Genomic DNA, 26,579 nt, shown 5'->3' on the forward strand with positions numbered 1-26,579 from the left:
AATGTGTCATATTAATATTAAGCACATTATTAAAATGAGAAGAATTTTAGTCCTTGGTTTTGTTTCTCTGTAATTTCTTCATTATTCTCTAAAGAACTTTATCTTAAAGTGTTTTTTTTTTTTTCACCATGAATCAAGTTGCTGCTGAAATACGTTTACCTTTCAACCAATATTAGGGTTGTATTGTGTTGTGTAAACACAGGAAATAGTTATTTCAGACACTTTAGAAAATATGTGTCCACCGTGTTTGAATAGGTGAATATGCCTTTCTTATTTATTTATTTTTTTATTGAGAAAGGTTTGGTTTTGTTACCCAGGTTAGAGTGCAGTAGCACAATCACAGCTTACTGCAGTGCCAACCTCCTGGTGCTCACGTGATCCTCCTACCTCAAGCCTCCTGAGTAGCTGGGACTACAAACTGCCACTATGCCCAGCTGATTTTTTGTTTTCTTTGTAGAGATGGGGTTTCACTATTTTGCCCGGACTGGTCTTGAACTCCTGGGCCCAAGCCATTTGCCCTCCTCTGCCTCCCAAATTGCTGGGGTTACCAGTGAACCACCGCGCCTGACCACCTTTCTTATTAATTATTCAAGTAATTTCTTTGAATCTTCACTTAGGGTTTCATTGTGGGGGTCTGAAGAAGAAATACCTCATATTGGGTTTGCAGTGGAAAGATAACAGGATTTTATCCAGCTCTAGACATAATTTTGTGCATTCAGATTATTGAGAAACAAGAGTTGATGCTTTAAATGATGATGTTTCCAAGATTGCATCCTTGACCCGTTCTCTTAGTATATCCTTTTCTTCAGAAATGCCTTCTATGACTATGGCTTCAATAACCATGTATTTATTGATAATTTCAAATCTCTCTTTTCAGCACACACATCGCTTTTGTCATTCAGACTCATCTGTCCATATGCCTGCGGTGCTGTCTATGTGGATGTTCCCTTAGTGCTTCAAGTTTGACATGTTCAAAACTGATCTTATTTCTCAACTCTTAAATTTGGTTCTGGTCATGAATTCCATGGCATAGAGCATAATGTTTTTCATCAAATTGTTTACATCAGAAACCTGAGTCCCTCTTCTTTGTTCCTATTTTCAAGTGTTTTCCAAGGTCTGTTTTTGCTACTTCCTTGACATATCTTAAGCATTCCTTTCAGTCCCCTCTGCTGCTTAAGGGCAATATGATAGTGTTCCCAATTACTGCAGTAACCTCTAATTTGTCATTCTTCTTCCATTCATCTACTCCATCCCATCCATCAACAATGCTGTCAGACATGTCAGTCTTTTAAAATTCCTTCACAGTTCTGCTTTGCATTTGCATAAAAGTCAAGTTCCTTTGCATGACTTTCAAATATTTCCTCTTTTTCCAGTTGCCTTTTCCTGATTCTTCTCTAGTGTTTTTTCTATCCTCCACTCTTCATCTACCTCCTGATCTAAATACATGGAGAAGAACAGAAAACTGAGTGCTGGGATTGCTGGTTCCAGAGAAAGAGTGAAAACTGTTGTTGTTGTTGTATTTTTTAAGACAAAGCAATCATTTATTAAACTAACTACTTGTATTTTTCCTCCCTCTCCCTTGGTTAGGAATGAGTTGGGAAGTGGAGGCCAAAGGGGAGAGAGATCTGAAGTGTGGTAGAAATTTTCCTCTAAGAGTTTCCATTTCTCCCAATTGTGATCCATTCTTGAGATGCAGTCAAGGTTTGAAGTTTGAATACTCTCTGGGGAACAAGGTCTACCTCATAGTACCTGAAGAAAGATACTTTTTGAAACTTATTATATTACGACTTTGGGCAGATACTGATTTCACTAAAAGATCGAACTGTGATAGGAAGTCATAGAACTAGCAAGGAGCAAGGCATTTTTAATATTATCTGACACCAACCAAAAAGAAGGCTTATTTATATTTTAATATTAATCTCCAATGACCATAATAGGAAGAGGAAAGATAATGATTTGTAATTACACCTTCACATGTATTTTCATTCTAGCAATTGTCAGCTTTTTTCCTCTCATGTCTATGACTCCTGAATAGTCAGTATATAGATTTTATAAAATGTGTACTTGACATTTTAATTTCCTTGAGGGCAAGGACCTTGTATAGTTTTGTATTCATGTTGTTTAACATAAGATCTAGGATATACAGTGTAGTCTCATTTTTCAGGGTATTTATAGTCTGTAAAGCCATTGCAAACACTGAATTAATGAACGATGAATTGTTGCTGCTATGGCTCTTGTAAGATTAGGTTCCTGCGAGTTCCTGTTCACAACATGTTCGTCAGCTGATCAATACAATCCTCATTTTATGTGTGTTTCTGTATAAAGACATCTTATTTAATATATAGTCATGTGCTGCATAACCTGTTTTGGTCAGTGATGGACCACATATATGACAATGGTCTCATCAGATTTTAATGGAGCTGAAAAATTCCTATTCCCTAGTGAGATTGTAGCTGTTGTAATGTTGTAATGCACTGTATTACTCACATGTTTGTGGTGATGCTGGTGGAAACAAACCTCCTGCACTGCCAGCCCTATAAAAGTATAGGACATAACATTATGTATACTGCATAATACTTGATAAAGATAAGGAATGACTGTGTTACTGATTTTTGTATTTGCTATATAATTTATTGTTACTTTAGAGTATATTCCTACTACTTATATTTAAAAAGTTAACTGTAGGTCAGGCATGGTGGCTCACGCCTGTAATGGCAGCACTTAGGGAGGCCGAGGCGGGCAGATCACGAGGTCAAGAGATCGAGACCATTCTGGCCAACATGGTGAAACCCTGTCTCTACTAAAAATGCAAAAATTAGCTGGGTGTGGAGGTGCGCACCTGTAGTCCCAGCCACTCAGGAGGCTGAGGCAGGAGAGAATCACTTGAACCCAGGAAGCAGAGGTTGCAGTGAGCCGAGATCGTGCCACTGCACTCCAGCCTGGTGACAGAGCGAGACTCTTTCTGAAACAAACAAACAAACAAAAACAAAAAGAAATGGTAACTGTAAGACCGCCTCAGGTATGTTTTTAGGAGGGATTCCAGAATAAGGAATCTTCTGGAATTATTATCGTAGGAGATGACAGCTCCATGCCTTTTATTGCCCCTGAAAACTTTCCAGTGGGATAAGATGTGGAGGTGGAAGACAGTGGTATTGATGGTCCTGACCCTGTGAAGGCCTAGGCTAATGGGTATGTTTGTGTCTTCTGTTTTTCATTAACAAAGTTTAAAGGTAAAAGAAAATAAAAAATTTTAAAATTAGAAATAAGCGTATAGAATATGGATATAAAGAAATGAAATACTTTTGTGTAGTTGTGCAATGTGTATTTTAAACTAAATGTTATTGCAAAAGAGTCAAAAGTTAAAAAACTTAAAAGTTTATAAAGTAAAAGTTACAGTAAGCGAAGGCTAATATATTATGGAAGAAAGTAAAATATTTAACAAATAAATTTAGCTTTTAACTTTTACAGATTCTACAGAAGTTTACAGTAACGTGCTAGACCTTCACATTCACTCACCACTCACTCACTGACTCACTCACAGCAACCCCCAGTCCTGTAAACTCTGTTCATGGTAGGAACTCTGTACAGGTGTACCATTTTAAATCTTTTATATTGTATTTTTGCTGTACCTTTTCTATGTTTAGATATATAATACTTACCGTTTGTATTATAATTGCCTACAGTTTTCAGTACAGTAACATGCTTGACAGGTTTGTAGCCTGGGAGCAGTATGCTATACTACGTGGTCTATGTGCGCAATAGGCCGTACCATTTAGGTTTGTTTAAGCATGCTCTGTGATGTTAGCACAATGACAAAATTGCCGAAAGACACATATCTCAGAATATATCCCAGTTGTTAAGTGACTCATGACTGTATATTGGTGATTCATTAACATTAAGCACAAGGCACTATAATTCATGCCTGAAGGAAGCTTATCTAACACACATATTTTCTCTGTAAAGTCATGTGTTAGTTCATTTTCACACTGCTATTAAGACAAAGAACTACCTGAGACTGGGTAATTTATAAAGGAGAGAGATTTAATTGACTCACTGTTCCACATGGCTGGGGAAGCCTCAGGAAACTTAACAATTATGGTGGAAGACAAAAGGTGAAAGGCGAAGAGGAAGCAAGGCACGTCTTACTTGGTGGTAGGAGAGAGAGAGGTGGGGGAAGTACTATACTTTTAAACCATCAGGTCTTGTGAGAACTCATTCTCAATCACAAGAATAGCATGAGGGAAACTGCTCTTATGATCCAATCACCTCCCACTGGATCCCTCCCTTCATACCTGGGAATTAGAATTTGAGATAAGATTAGGGTTGGGACACAGAGCCAAACCATATTAAGGCACGTCATAGCCTGTGTCAAAGAACATTAGACAACACTTCAGCACTATGCTTTGGGAAATTTTAAACAGCAAAATTACCGAATAATAGCAAAAAATTGAGAACAACCTAGCACTAAATATGCTGCAGAAAAGATGCTTGTTTACAGCTTGTTTGGGAGTTGGAACAAGAAGGCAGAGCATATCTTTGCTCCACCTCAGCTGTGAACAGCATCATCTTGGGTGACTCAAAGTTTTGTGCTGCTCTGTGTCTGTGCATGTCTGCCAGTGACCACAAAAGATGCAGTGTATTGATTTTGGGGTTGCAAATTAATTGTAGACAGTAGGTGAATTCACCAATATGGAATCCACGAATAATAAGGATCTATTGTAGTAAATTTGGATATTTTATTAAATATGTGAGCAGCATTTCATTTCACTTTATGACAAGAATATACAGCTAATAGCTAGTGAAATCTACTGTGGGACCGCATTTCATTAGGTTTCCTTCATTTAGGTCTTTAAAGAACCCTGTGAATTAGCTGACTTTCTTGTACAGGTGAGGCAACCCAGATTCAGAGAAGGCGTGAAATTTGCCCAAGGTCTGGCAGGTAGGGAGCAGCAGAGACTAGATTCTCAACGGGCAAGCCTGCCTCTACCATGTGATGATTATTAACTTTCATCCTATACTTTTTTTTTTCTTACTTCACTCTGTGAACACAAATAGAGTGTGTTGTTCCTGAGTTTATACTTCCTTTAACTACATAAAGTAAATATTATGCTTGCTTTGATTGCTGAAAGGTAAACTCAAGTGTATTCATTTAGAAAGTTAAAAAAATCCCTTGAAAGTGTAAATTATAGGAAAGGTGAAGATGAATTAGACTCATGATCAAAACAGAGCACATTAAATGTTCTTAATAATAGATTAAATTGGCATTACATTAGTAAGTAAATATCCATCTCTTACCTCTTTTGTTTATATATTTTCTAAATCTTTGAGCTATTTTTACCTCTAATCATATACTATAAATGTCAGGGTTAGTATTGCAGATGCTTTTTAAATGTTGCTGTAATATATTTCTTATGAGTAATGTATAGAACAATTTTCAAAAGAAAGAAGGCTTTAAAATAAAAAAAGATAAAAGTACATTTCACTACCTAAGTTTTCTGTTCAACACATGTAGTTTAACAACAACAACAACAACAACAACAACAAAGAAAAAACAAAAAAAAACTCCTGTAAATGAAGTGTTTAAAATCCATGGAAAGATATGTTCCACTGTAAGTATAAACCATAATTCTGAATAAATATCTCCACTTCAGTTTAAGAGGATAGTTAACATAGCAAATGTCTGGGTGGTCCAAAGTTTCATGAAACTGGAGCATTCTAGGGAGTAGGGGCCAGTAAACTTCATTTCTAATATTAACAGCCTTGCTTTTGTCTATTGTCTTGGCCTTAGTTGTCCCGGCTTTAATAAACAGCTAAGGTGTGATGCTCTTGAAGATTACTGCGGGTCGTTTTTCTTGGATAGTTATGAAAGAGAATCACTATTGACTCACCTCCCCCATAGGCCAGCCCTGTGGTTGTCAAGTGTTCCAAAGCACATGCAATAACCAAAGACGTGAATGCGATCCTGGGTGACTTAAGCCTTCATGGATCTTTGACTATAATTTAAGTTTCCTTCCCAGTAGAAATATAAACTCTTTGTCCTGTAGCTTGGAGGCATTCTTAACAATCTTTTTATTGTCGCTGTTATCTTTTCAGAAGCTCTACATTAGCCTTCTGAAGGTAAGCCAAAAAAGTTATAATAACAGGAAATACCTACCATTTTACCCCTAATACAAAAGAATTCATGTTTATCGGTTTCAAATTCTGGAAGGTCAGGATTCTGAGGCTGTCACATCTTCTGCTTTCACAATTTTTTTGTGAATTTTGTCTATTCAGAATGATTTTGCTGCATTCCACACTTGGCTGACTACCCCATCCCCTTGGCCCCTACCTCCAACAATAGGTAGCAGGAAAAAGAAGCTAAAATACAGTTATGGGATTACTGGGCAGGGAAATTAAAACCAATAATAAGATAATAAGGAAAAGCAAGTGAGGCTGAATTTCATATATAAACCTAGATTTATACATTTTAAACCTAAATTCTTTTTCTTTTTATTTTTTTTCGAGACAGAGTTTCACTCTGCCACCCAGGCTGGAGTGCAATGGCGTGATCTTGGCTCACTGCAACCTCCGCCTTTCTGGTTCAAGTGACCCTCCTGCCTCAGCCTCCTGAGTAGCTGGGATTACAGATGTGCACCACCATGCCCAGCTAATTGTTGTTTTTTTAGTAGAGATGGGGTTTCACCGTGTTAGCCAGGCTGGTCTTGAACTCCTGACCTCAGGTTATCTGCCCACTTTGGCCTCTCAAAGTGCTGGGATTACAGGAATGAGCCACTGTGCCTGGCCTAAACCTAGATTCTTAATAATTGTCTTGAGTATAAGGAGTCTCAGCTTTATAATGGGATTTCATTTCTGTTTTCAATTACATAGTTGTTGTGGAAATGCCTTATTTAATAAAATGTCTTTTAAGATAGTGTAAACAATTCATTCTCCACATTGGTCCCCACCAAAAAATGCGATACTAGGATTTGCTAGCCTACAGATCCTACAGATTGATTAAGCTCAAAAATCTTATTGCAGTCTTTGGATATGCTTTCAGTTCCTCAGATTTGATGATGTTTGCCTGATTTTGCACATGCTCTTCCCACTGCCTGAAATTATTTCTACACAGGTCTGCCTGGAAAAATCATATAACAATAAGGACAAACTATATAGGAGTTTGTGAATTAAATCTACTTTTGAACAAAATTATTTCTTAAATGCGGATTTCTTAACATCTGTGTACAGTGTATGCAAGTTACCCGGTATTCACACAATGACATATAAGGGAGATGAAAATTAAAGTATGCTTTTAAGAAGTTAGAAACATGTGAGTCTAATGACAAATCAATCCAGTTAGTCAACCAGTTCATTTAGTTTAAATCCAGAATTGAATGGCAATCCATTTGGTGGTGTAACATCTGGCATATCACCATGTGTGACCCAAAGATTTTTTTTTTTTTTTTTTTTTTTAACATTTCTACTTGTGTGGGCCTTTGAGCAGGGCCGCAAACTTCTCAGGACACTACAAGTTCTGGCCTGTCAACACAGGCATCTTGAAAGGACCATTTGAAAGTAGGAGAGGTAACTTGTGAAATCAAATATTTAAGAATGTTATCAACTATTTCTAATATCCCTAAGTCACTAAAGGATAAATAGCCAGAGAATATTTTCCACTCTATTCTGCATATAGATTGAGTGCTATATCCCTCTTTTCTTATTAGCTGACCTGAGTTAACCCTTACTGAACAGTAAATCATTCACTGAAGGAAGAAGAGAGGAAGAGGAAAGATTTTGTCTCTTTGGATAACTCTTTTGTGTTTTGGTATATTCCGGAAGGCTGTAAGAAGAGAGATTTCATGTGCAGATTCCATGAGTAAAACGAGTTTTGTTTTTTTAAACAGAGAGTAGTTCTGTTATTTTATTGGCCTTTTTTTTTTTTTTTTTTTTGCTATGAATGTTGATTTTATGAACTATGAAAATGGTCATTGTAAGATATGGCACTTTTCTCTCTTTCATTTCCTTTCTTTTTTCTTCCCAACTAATATCTCACATAGATAGTTTGGGATATAGAATGCATTTTTTTTTTCTGTAATTTCTAAGGTTTGAACACATGCTGATAAAGTTTCTTTACAAGTATGTAGATACTTGAATATTTGATTAAGACATTGTAGTACTTTTATTATTGTTGAGTCGTTTCCCAAAAGTTGACTGATTTATATATTCTATCTTTTGCTGGTTGCCATTTTGCACAATTTTTCTTGTAAAACTGTTTCCAAATTGAGGTCTCAGCCTATTTCAGAGTATTTAAATAGCAAGGGTGTTACTGCTTCTTTGACTGTTTCTCCCAGCTGACCCTCCTACATTGCCCCTTACGGATTCATGTATAGCAGTTGTTTCTAAGTATTCCTTCTATTTGGAAGAGTTCGTGCATACTCTTTATCATTTCTTTGACCGTTGTATTTTATTATTTTGCTTGGCTCCCATGTGAGTACAATCATGTATTGTTAACAGACAGTTCTCTTAAGAACCACTATCATAGAGATAAACAGTCCTTCAGTAACTATAAACTTTATTCTTAGGATAACCAATATGAGAAAAAGTGGAATCTCTTGTAAGCAATGTTTTCCGAAAGTCTATTATGGCTAAATGCTGTTATTCAGGAGCTGTATACTAAACAGTCTTTAACACCATAAAAGGATGTTTCTCATAGTCTCTTAAAATGGTAAAAGAAACAAGCAATGGATTTAAATTCAGGAATTTCTAGAGACAAGTCTGGAGCATGGACTGGGGTGCGATATCTCTTTATGATTGATGCATCTGCCAATTCCCTCCATTTGCCATTCAGGCCTCAGCCATTCTTCCTAGCAGCAGATACCCTGGTATTTTACTGTTCATCCAGCTATTCTGAGCCTGTGTTTCATCTATGCCTTACCCAGCTCAGGTCTTTTTCATTTCTTTTATCCTGATGCAGTAACTAGTAATCCTACAGTTGCAGATCCAAGTGCAATGCATGAATTTTCAATCTTTAAGGTTAAAATCAGGTGGAGCTACAGTCCCAGCTACTTGCAAAGCTCGGGTGGGAGGATCTCTTGAGCCCAGGAGTTGAAGACCAGCGTGGGCAACATAGCAAGACCCATCTCTTAAAAAAATCATATAGATGGATAGATGAATGAGTTCTCTTAAATGACCTACTGATATGGTTTAGCTCTGTGTCCACACCCACATCTCATCTTGAATGGTATTCCCATAATTCCCATGTGTTGTGGGAGGGGCCTGGTGGGAGATAATTTAAATCATGGGGGTGGTTTCCCCCATACTGTTCTCATGGTAGTGAGTAAGTCTCATGAGATCTGATGGTTTCATCAGGGTTTCTGCTTTTGCATCTTTCTGATTTTTCTCTTGCTGCCACCATGTAAGAAGTGCCTTTCACCTCCCACCATGATTCTGAGGCCTCCGGAGCCATGTGGAACTGTAAGTCCAGTTAAACCTCTTTTTCTTCCCAGTGTCGGGTAAGTCTTCATCAACCGCATTAAAATGGATTAATACAGTAAATGGTACCAGTAGAGTGGGGCATTGCTGAAAAGATACCCAAAAATGTGGAAGTGACTTTGGAACTGGGTAATAGGCAGAGATTGGAACAGTTTGGAGGGCTCAGAAGAAGGTAGGAAAATGTGGGTAAGTTTGGGACTCCCTAGAGACTCATTGAATGGTTTGGCCAAAATGCTGATAATGATAGGGACAATGAAATCCAGGCTGAGGTGGTCTCAGATGGAGATGAGGAACTTGTTGAGAACAGGAGCAAAGATGACTCTTTTTATGTTTTAGCAAAGAGACTGCAGCGTTTTGCCCCTGCCTTAGAGATTTGGGCAACTTTGAACTTGAGAGAGATGATTCAGGGTATCTTGCGGAAGAAATTTCTAAGCTGCAAAGCATTCAAGAGGTGACTTCGGTGCTGTTAAAAGCATTCCATTTTAAAAGGAAAACAGCATAAAAGTTCTGAAAATTTGCAGCCTGACAATGCAGTAGAAAAGAAAAACCCATTTTTTGAGGAGGAGTTCAAGCTGACTGCAGAAATTTACATGAGTAATGAGGAACCCGATGTTAACCTTAAGACAATGGAAAAATGTCTCCAGGGCATGTCATAGGTCTTCATCTCAGCCTGTCCCATCAGAGACCTGGAAACTTAGGAGGAAAAAATGGTTTCCTGGGCCAGACCCAGTGTCCCCGTGCTGTGTGCAGCCTAGGGGCTTGGTGCCCTGCTTCCCAGCCACTCTGGCCACTGCTAAAAGGGGCCAAGGTATAGCTCATCCCATGGTTTCAGAAGGTACAAGCCCCAAACGTTACAGCTTCCACATAGATTTGTGCCTGCAGGTGCGCAGAAGTCAAAACTTGAGGTTTGGGAACCTCCACCTAGATTTCAGAAGATGTATGGAAACACCTGGGTATCTAGGCAGAAGTTTGCTGCAGGGGCAGGGCTCTCATGGAGAACCTCTGCTAGGGCAGTGTGGAAGAGAAATGTGGGGTCAGAGCCCCCACACAGAGTCCGTACTGGGACACAACCTAGTGGAGCTATGAGAAGAGGCCACTGTCCTCCAGACCCTGGAATGCTAGATTCTCTGACAGCTTGCACCGGGTGCCTGGAAAAGCCACAGGCACTCAATGCCAGCCCACAAAGGCAGCCAGGAAGGAGGCTGTACCCTGCAAAACACAGGGATGGAGCTGCACAAGACCAGGGGAACCTATCTCTTGCATCAATGTGACCTGTATGTGAGATATGGAGTCAAAGGAGATCATTTTGTAGCTTTAAAATTTGACTACCCAGTGGATTTTGGACATGTATGGGGCTGGTAGCCTCTTTGTTTTGGCCAATTTCCCCCATTTGGAATTTTGTTCCAAATGTTGCTGGAAGGCAACATTCATTGAAAATAGGAGTGCCTGTCCTCACATAAGTCTGAGGAAAGAGGTCCGAGGGAAGAGGCTAGAGAGTGGAGCCCTTGCCAGGGACCCTGCCCTTCTCTACTCAGTACTTCCCTGCTCCCCTCCTGTATCACTTTTATGGTTTTGTCAAGTGAAAATTATCTTTTTCCTGAGTTTTCTTGGTGCCATGATGGTCAGTCTTTAACCTTTAAGGGTCATTAAGATCCTAAGCACTTAGGAATGAGGATTCATATATGATAGGTCATTAATATCCCAGTTTCCAGCATAATGCAATAAATGGATTTGATATTCAATCAGTAGTCATTGAATGAACAAACAAAAGAATGAATTAGCTGTAGTGATTACTGGCATACAACAAAAGATTATTGACATTAGTCAATAGTGTACTGTAGTGGATCTCTGTCTCTCTCTCTCTCTTTTTTTTTTTTTTTTTGAGACAGATCTTACTTTCACCCAGACTGGAGTGCAGAGGTATGGTCATGGCTCTCTGCTGCCTTGACCTTCCCAGACTCAGGTGATCCTCCCACCTCAACCTTCCGAGCAGCTGAGATTACAGGCATGTGCTACCACATCTGGCTAATTTTTTTTGTATTTTCTGTAGAGACGGAGTTTCACCCTGTTGCCCAGGCTGGTCTCAAACTACTGAGCTCAGGCAATCTACCCTCCTCGACCTCCCGAAGCATTGGAGTTATAGACATGAGCCCTCATGCCCAGCCCCCGTCTCTTTATGTATATATATAAATACTGCCTCTAGGACACTGCATCTAATCTCTTGCCTTCACATACTGTATATATGTAGATGACCTCCGTGTATCTATATCTAGAGTTCTGATGTTTCTCTCTAATTCCAAACCTGTGTAATTATCTATCTGCTGAGATCTCATAGGCATCTTAATTTCAACATGACCAAAACAAACTCTTCATTTTCTTTTCTCAAATGTGCTTTTCCCCTATACTTCTGCCTTCTTAGAGGTACCCGCCAGTACCATGTGCAGAGTTGCTAATGAAGAAAGTCTCAGTGGTTCTGTATCTGCCCTGATTGCATCCCAGTTCATCAACAAGCCAGTGAGCTTCCTTCACGTTGACTGCCACCACCACCACTCCACCACAGTAGCATCCTGAGCATCCTGGATTGCTTGCTTCCACTCGTGATTGCCACTCTTCACTTGGACCAGAGTAGTCTTTAAAAAAATGCATGTAAGAGCCTGTCCAGCCTTTCTTACCCTGGTTTCTGAAGCCTTTTGTGATCTGGCCTTTACCTGCTTTACTGACAAGATTATTTACTAGTTTTTGCCTTTGCCCATACAGTTCTGTCCAACTAGCTTTTCCTCCCTGTAAGTACATGGAGCTCCACCTTGTGTGGCATTTTTTTTCAGTCCATCCTGTTCCGAACAGTTTCTTTAGCCTGGAAACTTTTATCCCTGATTCTTCTTTCCATTTAGATTCCAGCATAAAGTTCTCCTCTTTCCTGAAGCCTCCTGCAGACCCAGCCCTATATGCTGCCCCGAGTCTTTCACAGTGTGAGGACAGCTGCCAGCACCTATATTTCTTTGCCTGCATCCTGTCTCTTCCTGGCTTGAGGCTCTTTTTGCTGCCAGCAGAGCAGACTTTACTGGGGAATCCTTCTCCCCTTTTAGTTCTGAACTAGTGACCAGTAGTATTTGCTGTGTAACTATCCCAGAGCTTCCCCACCCCTTAGGTCCGTAGCTCAGAAGTGTGTCCGAGACTTCTCAGTGGGATTTACTGAAGTTGGTCACAGTGGTAGTTGTTCATAATAAGGGACCTTTCACGGGTTACTTCATTTCATTGCCCTATTTTTACTGACTGATGTTTCTTCCACCTCCCTAATAAACTTTTTGCATTTTAATCTCGTCGCAAGATCTACTTCTAGGGGAATCAAAATTAAAACACCTTCTGTGACCACTAAAGGAGCTACCTTGTCTTTTTCACATCACACCATTTTAATTCTCTGCATTTTCCACCAACATTTTCCTTGTTACTTTAGATCCAATTTATTTAAAAACATTTTTCCCACCGCATCTTAAGAACTAGGAAAACAGGGTATTTTTCTTACTTTAGTATGTCCAATAACTAAAAGAGTGCCTTATATATTACAGGTGTTCAAGAAATGATTGATGAATAAGTAGGTAAATGATTTTACACAGATTAAAAGGACCTGATTTCAAGAATATCAATTGTAGGTTGAAACCATTCAGCTACTCACGAATAAACTTGACTGTGTGCTAAAGAAATTTTGATTTTTATATGGAGCGCTTTGCAGAGAGCAAAAATTGTTAGCTATTCATTTGGCCAACATATATTGAGTGGCTCCTCTGTGGATTTTAGGCTGGGCTGCTTTGCTGGGGTGGTATATTAAGCAGGGATTTAAATGAATTAAGAATAATATTTGAACTGATGTAGCTTGTCAGAAGAGGGGCCATTTCTTTTCAGGAATAGACATCAGCAATTCCTGTTGGCAGTCTTTTTTACTATTTCCTTCCCCACCACACACAGCTGTCTTCCCCCCGCTGGCTGTGATTCCCCCAAACCCCAGTATCCCTGTTTACTGCTCTTCTGTCTTCTTTTTCAGCACTATGAGCTGCATAAGTGCAAGAACGGATTTTTTTTATTTTTTATTTTTTGGCCATCTCTTTGTCGCCAGTTCTTTACGTGTATTAGTAAATGATGAATAGATATTTTCTGACTGATATGATGTTATGTCTCTTGGAGCGTGGGTTTACGTGTTGCGTTATTCAGTTTTGGGAATTTTATAGGTTAGTTTTATGAGCAACTAGTAACAAATGTTTGTCACTCTAATGATTCTGAATGGGATTTAGAAAAATAATCTTTGCTTTTATATTTCATTTTAAAAGATGGCTTGATGAAAATGGCTTTTGAGTTTTCTTTGAAACTGCCTCTTTCTTTACAAATTAATTGCCTTCTACAGATTTCCTTTAGTTTTACTAATTAGAATTGTTTTGAAGTAATTAGTAACCACAACCAGTCCTGGTTTTCTATATCTATTCATTGACTACAATTGAATAGTGTGGCTGTTTTCTCTTTATTGTTTTTGAGCTAGTTCTCTTAAGCTATTTCTTTTAAGGCTGAAAGCCTGGAGATGTGAATGATGAAAAAGAAGTAGCTATGCCAGGACCGGAGGCAGGCACATCTAGGCAGAGGGGATAGGAAGCACCAAGGCCCTGAGTGAGGACCAGGTCCGCCTGGTGAAGGAGCAGCAAGAACACCTGGGTGACTGCAAAGGGATCCAGTAGGAAAGAGTGGATCAACTGGAGAAGCTAGCAAGGGGCCTGATTCCACAGCACAGCTTTGCAGGTCATGAAGAGCAGTTTGGACTATATGCTGAGAAGACTCTGGAAGATTCTGCAGGGAAATAAAGTAATCTGATTTATTTAAAAATATAATCTGAGTTTTGTGGAGAGACTATATAACATGTGGGCAGTCATAAAAATCTAGAGTAAAAGGGGTCAATTAGGAAGTTATTAAGTAATTTAGGAAGAGAAGGTGATGGCTTGTATCAGGGCAGTAGTGCTCAGGTGAATGGAATTGCTTGGCACTTTTCTTACTGTCAGAGTAACTACAATGTATCCTTTTTCACAGTGTCATCCATTCTTTGTTTTTCTTCTTTTTTGACCCAACTTCCTAGTACTCCTCTGCTTCCCCGATCTCTTCACTGGCTCATGTGGAACACCCGCTGACCCCCAACCCAAGAGCATCCCATGAAGATTTAAGCTGTGTTCACCATTATCTCCTATGAATATTGCCTCCACCTTCTTGTATTAATTGGCTCACTTCTATTGCAGTTCATTCTGTCACCTCTCTGCAGGTAAACTTACAGTCACAGTCATAAATGCCCAAGGATACTTCCTACCTTCCTGAAAACCATGAGCCTTTTGAGGTCTGTGCCATTTTGTCATACTAGTGGGCACTCTGCCCTTGCTCTTGATGTCATTGTAAGACTTATCACACCGTATGTTAATTGTATGCTACTTTGTAATATTTATAGTATATTAAAGCTTGTAAACTGGAGCTGGGTACATTTTGTCCGGGATTGTATTCTCAATGCCTGCTATAGTACTTAGCATATGTTAGCCATTGAATAAATAAATGAATGAATGTTTCCATGTTTGGGCAGAGGAGGTTATAAAACAGAAAATTATGTCCGTCCCAATTCAGTACAGATGAACAGTGTTTAGCTGAATGCATACTTTGTGCAGGAACTGAATTAGGAACCGGATATACATACACACGCACACTATGAATCCCTGTGAAATAGTTACAACACTACAGGCCCCTGTCTTCTTTGCTCCTTACAATATATTTGTAAATATCCCTCATTGTAATGATTTTCATCTTCTGATTTCTCACTAGGCTAAAGCTCCCTGAGCGGTGGGGTTTGGGCCATGTTCATCACAGTTGTCTCCCTACCTAATATTTGTGCAATTAAGCAGTTTATTGCATCGATCACTGCACTGGGACTATAAGGAAATACTAGTGTGTGTGTGGTCAGTGTGAATGAGAAGTGTGTGGGAATAGCTGCTGAGGAGGGAAGATATTGACAAGGCAGCTTATATGTGGGGGAAATAGCAACCAAGGAAATGCAAATCAGTAGAAACAGTTATCTGTGTTTGTTTGGACGTCGCTTTTCTTCCTTTGTACAATGGAGGGGATTGAACTAGATGAACTCAAAAGACTCTTCAGTTTTAATAGACCATGATTTTTGCTCAGAGTGGTAATATTACTCAGCTAAGAGCTTCGTTGTAAAGGTGTCACAGTGAAAACATATGTCTGTGTCTTGCCTTGATCACCCAGGGGGAAAAAAAAACCCATTCAGCATTTGTCTTTCTTATCAACCCTCTCTCTTCTCTTTCTACTTTTCTTTTGTTTCCTTTCTTTTCTCTTTCTCCTCCTCCTTTTAGTAAACTTACAGTCACCAAATTTTCTGAATGTCTGAAATCACATTCTCTTAATAACCAAATACATCCCAACTCATTTGTTATGGGAAGTTCAGCACCATTCTCAGTATTTTTGAGGCTGGGGTGTGGGTACTTTTTCTCTGATTATCTGTTGTTCTGAATACATGATTATACCTTGATTAGATTCTGATCACCACCACTTCTCTCCCTGCCACCCTTAATTCTGTAGCGTTGTTTCACGCATGCGGCAGTTCCTTTCTTTTCTGCTGGCACAAAGCATTTATAGATCTTAATTGCAGTCTTAGGGATACATAAGGAGAAGACTTAGCACAGCATGGGAAGAAAACAGCTTAAAAATTGCTTAGGAATCTTAAAATTTTTTGACTCCTCCCTTATAGAGACCATCTTATTGGTTGTCTTATTCTTTTGGTCCAGCTTCTAGTCATATTCGAGAGATTCATTCTCAGTTACAATCCATTTTTCATCTCCACTTCTACCTGTCTCCTCAGAGTTGCAAATTTTTGTTACTTTATTATGCAGTGAAATTTAACTTTTGATCTGTAACAACTAGGCTCCACCTACCTTGGCATATTCAAAACTGTTCATTATGTTTCCCAAACAAAAGAACCGTCTACCAAACCATGCACTTTTAGAACGAGAGAAAAGTAGAAAGGTTGGCAATTACAGTTTTTATTTAGGCTGGGCCAGAGCAAATTCTTAGGCGTAACTATTCCCAACCCACAGGACAAACTACTGTGTGTGTGTGTGTGTGTGTGTGTGTGTGTGTGTATGTGTGTGTTTGTGTGTGTTTTCTTTTCCTGTTAAGCTTTTCTAAACCAGAATTTGTATGTTCTCAAAGTATACTTTCTTAGATTTTTTTTTTCTTTTAATTGGGGACATCTGCTATTTTGGTTATTTAAAAAATTATCTTGAAACTGAAGACATTTTATTGAGGCAGTGCAGAGGTTGAGAGAGAGGATTAACTTTGGAGGCAGACTCATCTTTGTTCACATCCCCATGTACCATTTGTAGTATTTGGTCTGTAGTGTCAGTGGCTTTCATCTGTAGAAATGGTGGTATTAATGGCTACCTCACAGAGCTGTTAAATGGAGAAAATAAGACAATGTTTATAGGCTGGGGCCATTTTTCTATGTAATGCATTTCTTAGATGTATTAACAATTCAAAACAACTAGTTGATGATAGGCTTTGTGTTGGTATGTTTTGTGTTGCTATAAAGGAATACTTGAGACTGAGTAATTTAGAAAGAAAAGGGGTTTATTTGGCTTATAGTTGTACAGGCTGCACAAGCATAGTGCTGGTATCTGCTCAGTTTCTGGTGAGGACTTCAGGAAACTTAAAATCATGAATTATGGCGAAAGGATAAGGGGGAGCAGGCATGTCACAGGGGAGAGGGGAGCAAGATGGATGGGAGCAATGTGGAGTGGGGGAGGTGCCAGGCTCTTTTTGATCTGACATGACCTATAGAGTGAGGACTCACTCATTACTGGAAGGAGGGCACCAATCCATTCATGAGGGACCGACCCTCATGACCCAAACCCCTCCCACTAGATCACACTTCCAACATTGGGGATCACGTTTCAACATGGGATTTAGAGGGGACAGATATACAAACTGTATCAGGCTTGTATGTTAATAAGGACAGCTCTGTTCCTAGAAAGCTAAAATATTTTGAAATTCCGATTATGTTTCATACAGGTAACTGTCCAAATTATTACTCTCTTGTCACTATCAAAATGACTACAGGAAGTCATAGTGGATGTGAGTTACTTCAGGGGCAAGCAGCTTTTCTGTGTCCATATCCCCAGAGATGCTAAGGACATCTAGGCGAGCCTTCTGTCTGGTCCTCAGCTTCTTGTATCCTCTGTGCTGGTCAAAGCCCAGTTAGGCAATTGCTTGAAGAGTATAGAAAAATTTGATAAGCAGGTCTGATAAACGGGATAATGAAGATAAAGGAGCATGTGAGGAAATTGAACCAGACTGTCACTTGGGCTGTCTGGTTTCTTTCTCTGGAGTAACTCTCCTTCTTCAGTTGGGAGTATCAGAAGACTTTCAGATAAGTTCTTTGTACTGCCCCATTTCTGTATCACCAAATTCTCTACTCAGATTAAGATTATGAAGCTGAGGGTCATTTAGGAAAGTTGGGGATCACCTGTGTGTAAAGTGCATGCATTTTCCTGTATTCAGTTGTCAGTTTTTCTTTTAAATTTATAATAAGATTAGTGAGAAAAGATGATTTTTAAGCCCAGCCTGCTTTAAAGATAATGCTTTGCTTCACTTTATTCAGATATCCTTCTATAAATAGCTATCAACTACAATACGCTACCAACTTGTATTGCTTATATCAGATGGAATATGTATTTGGAAAGAAGTAAACTAAACATTGTCAACATTTTTATAGATCTGAAAAGAGGACATTTAATAGTGTTGGCAGCCTGTTCATGCTTGGTAAATTGTGTTGTAAAATCACTGACTTTTTGGCGTTAGCTTTATTATAGTACAATATAATTAAATACAATACCAAAAAGCATTAGCAACTGTACATTCAAAGCAAGTTCTTTTGGGAAATTGGGTGATACCATTTTTGAGAACTTATTTTACCTTTCAAGGAAGTACAGTCTAATAAATTAGTGTACAAATATTGAAAAACCTTTAAGGAAGCAGTCCCTGACCTTTTAGGCACCAGGGACCAGTTTCACAGAAGACAGTTGTCCTTCAGACCAGGGGTGGGGAGAATGGTTTTGGAATGAAACTGTTCCACTTCAGATCATCAGGCATTAGAGTCTCATAAGGAGCACACAACCTATGTCCCTCACATGTGCAGTTTACAATAAGGTCATGTTCCTATGAGAATCTAATGCTGCCACTGATCTGACTGGAGGCAGAGCTCAGGCAGTAATGCTCACTGGCCTGCTGCTCACCTCCTGCTGGGTGGCCGGGTTCCTAACAGGCCAAGGACTGGTACCAGTCTGCAGCCAGTGGCTGGGGACCCCTGATTTAAGGAACATGGTCTATAGCTATAACCTTTCTAATTTCCCCATTTCACCATTATTTCTTCTAAAGAGATAGTGGAAGCTTTTCACATCCTATTTGTTGCCTATCTTTAGTGTTAAAATAATTGACTTCTTACAGTAAATCTCTCAAGAATAGTTACTTGTTTTTTATGGGAGTATGGGGAAAATTATACTGAGTGAGAATTTAATTTAAAACTTTTTTGAAATTTGTGAGACAAGAAATCATTATTTTAAAGAGGTATATAAGAACAACCAAATTTGAAGAGTGTTCCTGAGATGAAAATATAATGACATGTATTTAATTATGATTTGAAAATGGTGTGGTAGAAGCGTTTGATTTAAGCAGTGTCAGCTTTGTAAAGTATTAGGTTGGTGCAAAAGGAGTTGCACCAAGTAATTTCTTTTGTGCCAACCTAAATAGATCAAGATCCAGANAGTGGAAGCTTTTCACATCCTATTTGTTGCCTATCTTTAGTGTTAAAATAATTGACTTCTTACAGTAAATCTCTCAAGAATAGTTACTTGTTTTTTATGGGAGTATGGGGGAAAATTATACTGAGTGAGAATTTAATTTAAAACTTTTTTGAAATTTGTGAGACAAGAAATCATTATTTTTAAAGAGGTATATAAGAACAACCAAATTTGAAGAGTGTTCCTGAGATGAAAATATAATGACATGTATTTAATTATGATTTGAAAATGGTGTGGTAGAAGCGTTTGATTTAAGCAGTGTCAGCTTTGTAAAGTATTAGGTTGGTGCAAAAGGAGTTGCACCAAGTAATTTCTTTTTGTGCCAACCTAAATAGATCAAGATCCAGAACAAAATGCACTTAAGTATGCATCAAAATTCAAAAAAAGCATTTTACTCATTAGTGTAATTTAATTTGATCTGAAAAGTTAAAAGTCTTCTGAATGTTGAAACAGATAAGTGGTTTAGAGTATGAATCTATGTGAACAACTAATGAAAATAAAATATTATTATTTATAGTTTGTACAAAGTTGTCCTTTAGCATCCTAGAAGTTTGAAAGCTTAAAAACTTTGCATATTAGCAAATTATTCTGTTGACTATAACTCATGTATATTAAGTATGTTAAAATTGGATTACATTAATTTGTTAAAGAATTTGCAAAATAAACATTTCACTAACCCAGAAGATAATGGATGGTAGGCACAATGAAAATGTATAATAGGCCAAATTTAACATACCGATTCTATAATCTGCCCAATAAAATGAGTGTCTCAGTCACTGTTCAGTTCCAAGGATAAGTCCCATGTGGGGATTATTTTTCTGTAACAAGATTTTACTTACTGGTAAGGCTGTTGCTTGTGAAGGGAAAGGCTTTATCACAGTGGGAAATCATACAAATCATAACCAAGACAAATTTGTTTCCTTGAGATGGTGGTAGCTGGATAAAGCCCATCTGCCGTATCTCAAAAGTTCATGAAGGCAAAGGAAAATGTCCCGTAGAATTATGAATACGTTTTCTAGGGCTGTGTTGGGGATAGACTTGCCATATGTGATAAAATGTGAAGAGTGACCTTTGGGACAGTTTCTAGTAATATTTTTTCCCCAAGGAATCATTTAATCAGTTCCCCAGGGGGTTGAGTGATGAATAAATAGTATTTAAAGATCGATCTTGAAGGCCATCTGTCAAGATCTCTTATTGGGCCCATACCATAGGTTGGTTTTAGGGTCATGAAAATTTCCTGGAGTTTTCCTTTTTTATTTCTAATTTGGGAGGGTATCTGTTGCACATTGAGGATGCAGTTTTTCATTTTATCAAATTGGTCATTAGTGGGCTTAAGGGGATATTGAGCTAAGGGTAGCTGGTTCACAGAAGCTGTGGCTTTTGCAGTTAAGTCAGCCAAGTAATTTACCTTCTTTAGTATCAGTTTTTGAGTGTCCTGGGATTTTAATTATTGCAAAAGACTAGAGTTTTGGATAGTTTTTAGTAATTTAGGACATAGTAGCTGTTTTTTTTATCTTTTGGCCAGTAGCGGTTAGAAAACCTTTTAGTTTCCAGAGTGAACCAAAATAATGTGCCACCCCAAAGGCTCAGCAGCTGTAAGTGTAGCTAAGTGCAGTCCTATTAATGGACAGTATAGGTGTTCAGAGAGAGTGGCAAGTTCTACTTGTTGGGCAGAAGTGGCCTTGGTTAGGGAACCACTTTTGGTCGTTTCAGACAGTGAGACAACAGCATAGAGAGCTTGATATTTCCTTGAGTTATTTTGAAGGTAGGATCCATCAGTAAACCGGATAAGCTCAGCATTTGGAGTGGGGGTTTTCTATAGATCCTATCTAGGGGCTAGTAAGGTATGTGACATCTTGTCAGAAGGAAGAAATAAGGTCTGGATTTATAGAGTTGTGGAAAGCAATAGTTACCTTGGAAGGTCTTGTTAGAAGTGAGTCTGCTAGCAGAGAGATGCTGAGTATGAAGAGAGTTGAGTAAGGCCTTAATAGGGTGAGGGACATAAACAACTAATGGATAGCCCATAATTAACTCTTCAATTGCCTTTAAGAAATTTGCATGGCTGTGATGGCTTGCATACAGGGTGAGAGGCCCTTTTGCAACAGGGTCTGTTTGGCTGTAAATATCTTAAAGGCCTCTGATGGTCCCTCTGCCTTGGGGTAAGAACCCCTAAGATCTTAGAATTTTGTTCATGAATGAAAGAGGAGAAGGAAGATTGTAATCAGGACTCCCTAATTATATGAGCAGTGGGCTCAAGAAGATTCTTCTTAATATTCCCGAAAGAGGAGGAGGTTTCTTTTAGCCATTGTAGAGACTTGGGGTGGTCAGCTTTTTAGAAGGGAATATAGAGTTAGAGCTATCACAGAGAAATTTGGAATTCATTGTGTACAGTATCCTGCTAATCCCAGGAACCCACAGAGTTTTCTTTTGATCGTGGGGGCAGGAAAAGCCGTTGCTTCTATTATTTGGGAATCAAGCAAAAAACTGTCATGAAATTAGCTGTCTTAAATACTTGTGAGAGAGTTGGTAGCTTTTGTTATGAAACTTTGTGATTTTTTTTTTCTTTTTAAATTAAAGCAGAGTCTCTGTTGCCTAGGCTGGAGTTTATTGGCCTGATCTCTGCTCACTACAACCTCTGCCTCCTGGGTTCAAGGGATTCTCCTGCCTCAACTTCCTGAGTAGCTGGGATTACAAGCACGTACCACCACTCCCAGCTAAGTTTTGTATTTTTAGTAGAAATGAGTTTTCATAGTGTTGGCCAGGCTGATCTCAAGCTACTGACCTCAGGTGATGAGCCTGCCTTGGCCTCCCAAAATCCTGGGATCACCGCGCCCTGCCCTGCACCTTGTTTTCAAGAACTGAAAATATAGGCACAGAGTTCAGTGGGTTCCTTGAGGATTCCCTCTTTAGTAGTTTTTTCCAATGCTGATTGCATTTCACCCTTTTGAGAGAAAGACACATGAGCTTTGTGGGCTTCCAGAAAATTTCAGCCAATTAAGTGAATGGGAGCTCAAGAAACTAATAGAAACTGATGAGCACCTTAGAGTTTCCCAAGTTTAAAGGCTATGAGGAGAGATTGTAAATTGTCATTGGCTGATTTGAAACCCTAACCCTTTGTATTTTGTTGTTACTCCAAGGAAGAGGAATAGAAAGCATGGTTGGAAGAAGGTTTAGAATTATAAAGTTTTGGGGATTCATGTAATGCTAGTGCTGCATTTGGTAGTTCACAACTTTTGCAGTTTGGATCTGAAAAACTAGGACGTTAGCAGCATTTTTTTGGCCAGTTTTTTTGGTGGTTTTGGAGAATTGTCCCACCACATTCAGGAGGTTGGAGGTTTCCATAGTCACCCACTTTAATTGCTTATTTTTTATTAGGATGCTAATTTATTCCTCTAAACCATTAACAAAGATAGAAATAAACAGAAGGGAAGTTTGATAGTCAATTTTATCCAATCCTGCGTATTGTAAAGAGACTTTCCCCAATCTATCATAGTATTTATAGACTGGTTTCTCAGGTTTTTAGCGCATTGTTGAATCTTTTTCCAGTCTGTAGTTTTGGAAATACTTCAGCAATTTGAGCATGTAATTCTCTGGCTAATTTTGAGCCTTTTAGAAATCTCCACGTTTTGTTTTCATTTCTTCCCCCTGGGTCATGTAAAGGATGATGCCAGCTTGCTTTACTTAACTGTGTTTGAACATGGCTTTCGGCTACCAACACGTGGATCAACTGGTAAAGATTAGAGTAACCTGGCGGATAGGATTTAGTAAGGAGGTTGAATTATTTGGTGAATCTGACAGGATCAGTTAATGGATCAGTGATAACTTTGGTAATAGCCCTGAGTTCTGTTATAGTTCAGTGAGTATAAGTAACAGAATATTCAGAACCACTTTCATTCAGTTTACCTTTTTTTTTTTTTTTTTTTTTGAGACGGAGTCTCGCTCCGTAGCCCAGGCTGGAGTGCAGTGGCCAGATCTCAGCTCACTGCAAGCTTCGCCTCCCGGGTTTACGCCTTTCTCCTGCCTCAGCCTCCTGAGTAGCTGGGACTACAGGCGCCCGCCACCATGCCCGGCTAGGTTTTGTATTTTTTAGTAGAAATGGGGTTTCACCATGTTAGCCAGGATGGTCTCGATCTCCTGACCTCCTGATCCACCCGCCTTGGCCTCCCAAAGTGTCAGTTTACTTTTAATAAGGGCTTGATGACTAGAGGAGATTCACTAAGGGGTTGATCAAAAAATGGAAGTTCAGATCCAGAAGCCTATACAGGCAGTTAGCAAGAGGGTGCCCAGTATGGCAGTGGGATGGAAGGAGTAGGGATAGAAGAAGGAGGCAACACAGAACAAGGACAAGCAGATAGAAGCACACTTGTTCTAGTTTTGATTTTAGAAGCTTCTGAGATCTCCCTGCCCACAATTTAGAGAGTCTTTGAGCTAATTTGGCATTGTTATCCCTTAGATTCCCAGAATAGTCACTCAGACTGTTTAATCTTTCTTTTTAGTTCTTCTGATTTTGCAGAGGAAAACACATTTTGGAAGATCAAAAATCCTCAATTAATTGGTCATTGTAATTTCCGATCAATTGTAATGATGGTTTTTCCATCAAGAAAGAAATTCACAGGATAACCCACCGTAATTTTTGTGCATAAAACCAGCAGGGATTCTGTAAAAGGATGACTCAGCACCTAATACCCTTAGAAGTCCGCATCAGTTTTCACCGAAAAGGGAAAAATCCCTTTATCAGCAGACAGCAGCAAAGGACACCTGATAAAAGCCTGAAACTCAACTAAGGTGAGAGGTTTTGGGGGAGAGAACTCACCAACAGGGTCCGTGGCCATTAAAGAGGTGATGGAACATGAGGGGTTCCTGCAGGTACCTTTCCTAAATCTGCTATCTCTGTAATGCAGAGGAGAGGCACTTCATATCCCACTCTGACACCACTTAATGTCAACTAAGAAAAAGCAAGAGACCAGACTGGAAAGTAGTCAGACAAGGCATTTATTGGGGTCTTAGGAATTCTAATTCAGGAGACAGATTTGGCGAAAAGCCTCAAGAGAGGGAGGGAAATAGGGGCTTTTGAAAGGAAGCTAAAGGTGAATGCACAAGTTGTTTTGAAAGAATTATTTTTGGTAGAAGCAACTGGCTTAGTACATGATTCCGTAGTTCATTCGTTGTCACTGTTCAAGTTGCATCACTTGCAAAATTCAGCTGTTTTTCAGGATATTGTGGTCATTGCAGTGTGGCCTGGTACAAAGGTTCAGGTCCTATTTTTTCTTTTTTTTTTCTTTTTAAAATATTTGTTGCAAGCTTGTAGGTCATATAGGCAGTCCTTGTTAGAAGGGCTTCCCAACTCCATTGCAGAGCTCTGTACCACCGTGATACCATTTTATATATCACATTTCACAAGATACAGAAAATGTTGTTAGAAATAGCTTGCTATTTAACTGAAGGATGGAGGTAAGGACGGTCCTGGAGAATTTTTTTTTTTTTTTTTTTTAATGTATTTGTGATAGTTGATGCCCAGGGTATGTATATCTTTCAGGATGTCATTCACTCCTTGAAGAAGAAGGGGGCAAAAAGAGACCAGCTTTTAAGAGCCAAACATTTTTAGCCTAAACATTACATCTGGGTTTTCCTGTTAGTGGGTCATGAGAGACATCCTCTCAACTGGAAGCTTATGTCCAAAATGTAAGAATGGATGTGGGTTATGTCTTAAAAGACTATAATCATAAGAATGAAGGGAAAGATGCCTCTTAAAAGATTTTTTTAACCCCTGCAGCTATTTTAGCAGCATTCCTTTTATTTGATAGTCTATAATTTAAAAAATTCTGGGTAGGCTGTGTTGCATCCTCCCCTGAAGGACATCCAGAACCTAACTACTTGTGATGTAGAGAAAAATGTACATATTTATATAATATTTAAAGTATACTTACATATTTCTTGTGTTCCCATTTTCTCCCTTAAGATTATGATGATTCATTTTATTTAAATTGTATTATCTCAAGTAGACGTAGGAAACCCGCTTAATTCGTGGTGGACTTCTAGAATCCTGTCAGTTTCAGAACTCAAGAATATTTTTATGGTTTTGCCCTTCACATACATTTCTCCGTGTTATTTTGCTGCCCACCTGAAAGAAAGAAAGGAAGAAAGGAAGGAGGAAGTAGGAGGCAGGGAAGCAAGCAGTTAGGGAATTTTTCTAAGGACATGTGCCTGGAGTACCCTGACCACTTCCAAATAATCAAAGGTTAAGGACTAATAAGCATTTGAGCATTTGAGCATGTAATGTACCAGGAACTGAGTTCTTAGACATAATAGATGCAGTGTTTGTTGAAAAACACAAGATTTCTGGCCATGAGTTTACCAGCTTATTTCTAGATGGTCGTCTCAGCCAAATGAAATATATGAGGTGTCTAGCTACTTTCTATTTTGAATATATTTTTTAGGGTTTCCCTTGTTCAATCTTGATTTCCTAACCTCTAAGATTTCTAGCCCTCTAAGAAGTGAATACCCTGGTTTTTGTACTAGAATATTTTTTCCTGACCTCCAGAAAAAAAATCATTGTCTAAATTCTAAACTAAATTTGCTCCAGTTTCCTTTATTCTTTGTCTAAGTCCTAACAAAACTTTCCTTGGTCTCTCAGATTCATACTCTAGTTTCTCTTTTTCAAATATTGAAACCTTGACCAAAGCCACTTAACTTCTGCCAAAAACTTTAGACATTCGTTGTTTAACAATAATTAGTTAGCTCTCTAGTCATCATACTATCATATATAAATCGTAAACATATCTCCACATAGGACATATAACTTCTGCTTACCAATGCATGTGCATTAATTATGTAGACTTATTTTTAATATTTCATCTGCCTTATCACTCCACTATTTAGATGTCTTTCTAGATTAATTTGGTTTGTTGTGCTTCAGGGATTAATTCTGGAACCAAACAAATGGATTTATGTCTTATCTCTACCAGTTACTAGCTCTGTCACTTGACCAAGTTATTTAACTTCTCAGAATTTTCATGTATGAAATGAGAATAATAATATAACACTTAGCGGCTTTTTCTCCACTTAAGATTTCATAAATGAATACAAATAATATATATATATGGCATAAAATCTAGTACATATAATAAGCCCTGCACAACCTTTTACTGTTATTACTGTTAATACTAGTATCATTATCTACAGCACTCATCATAAGACCTCAAAATACAGTATTAATTTTATGAC

The 26,579-nt window shown here is 38.6% G+C and overlaps 1 protein-coding gene across 3 annotated transcripts in view; it reads left to right on the forward strand.

The window, feature by feature from the left end:
• PDGFC (platelet derived growth factor C) overlaps positions 1-26,579 on the forward strand; it is a 222,403-nt gene that overhangs the window by 35,458 nt on the left and 160,366 nt on the right. The window lies entirely within an intron of this gene.

Source organism: Rhinopithecus bieti, unplaced genomic scaffold (assembly GCF_001698545.2).
Source record: "Rhinopithecus bieti isolate Rb0 unplaced genomic scaffold, ASM169854v2 scaffold_3878, whole genome shotgun sequence".
In the NCBI taxonomy this organism is placed as follows: Eukaryota; Metazoa; Chordata; class Mammalia; order Primates; family Cercopithecidae; genus Rhinopithecus; species Rhinopithecus bieti.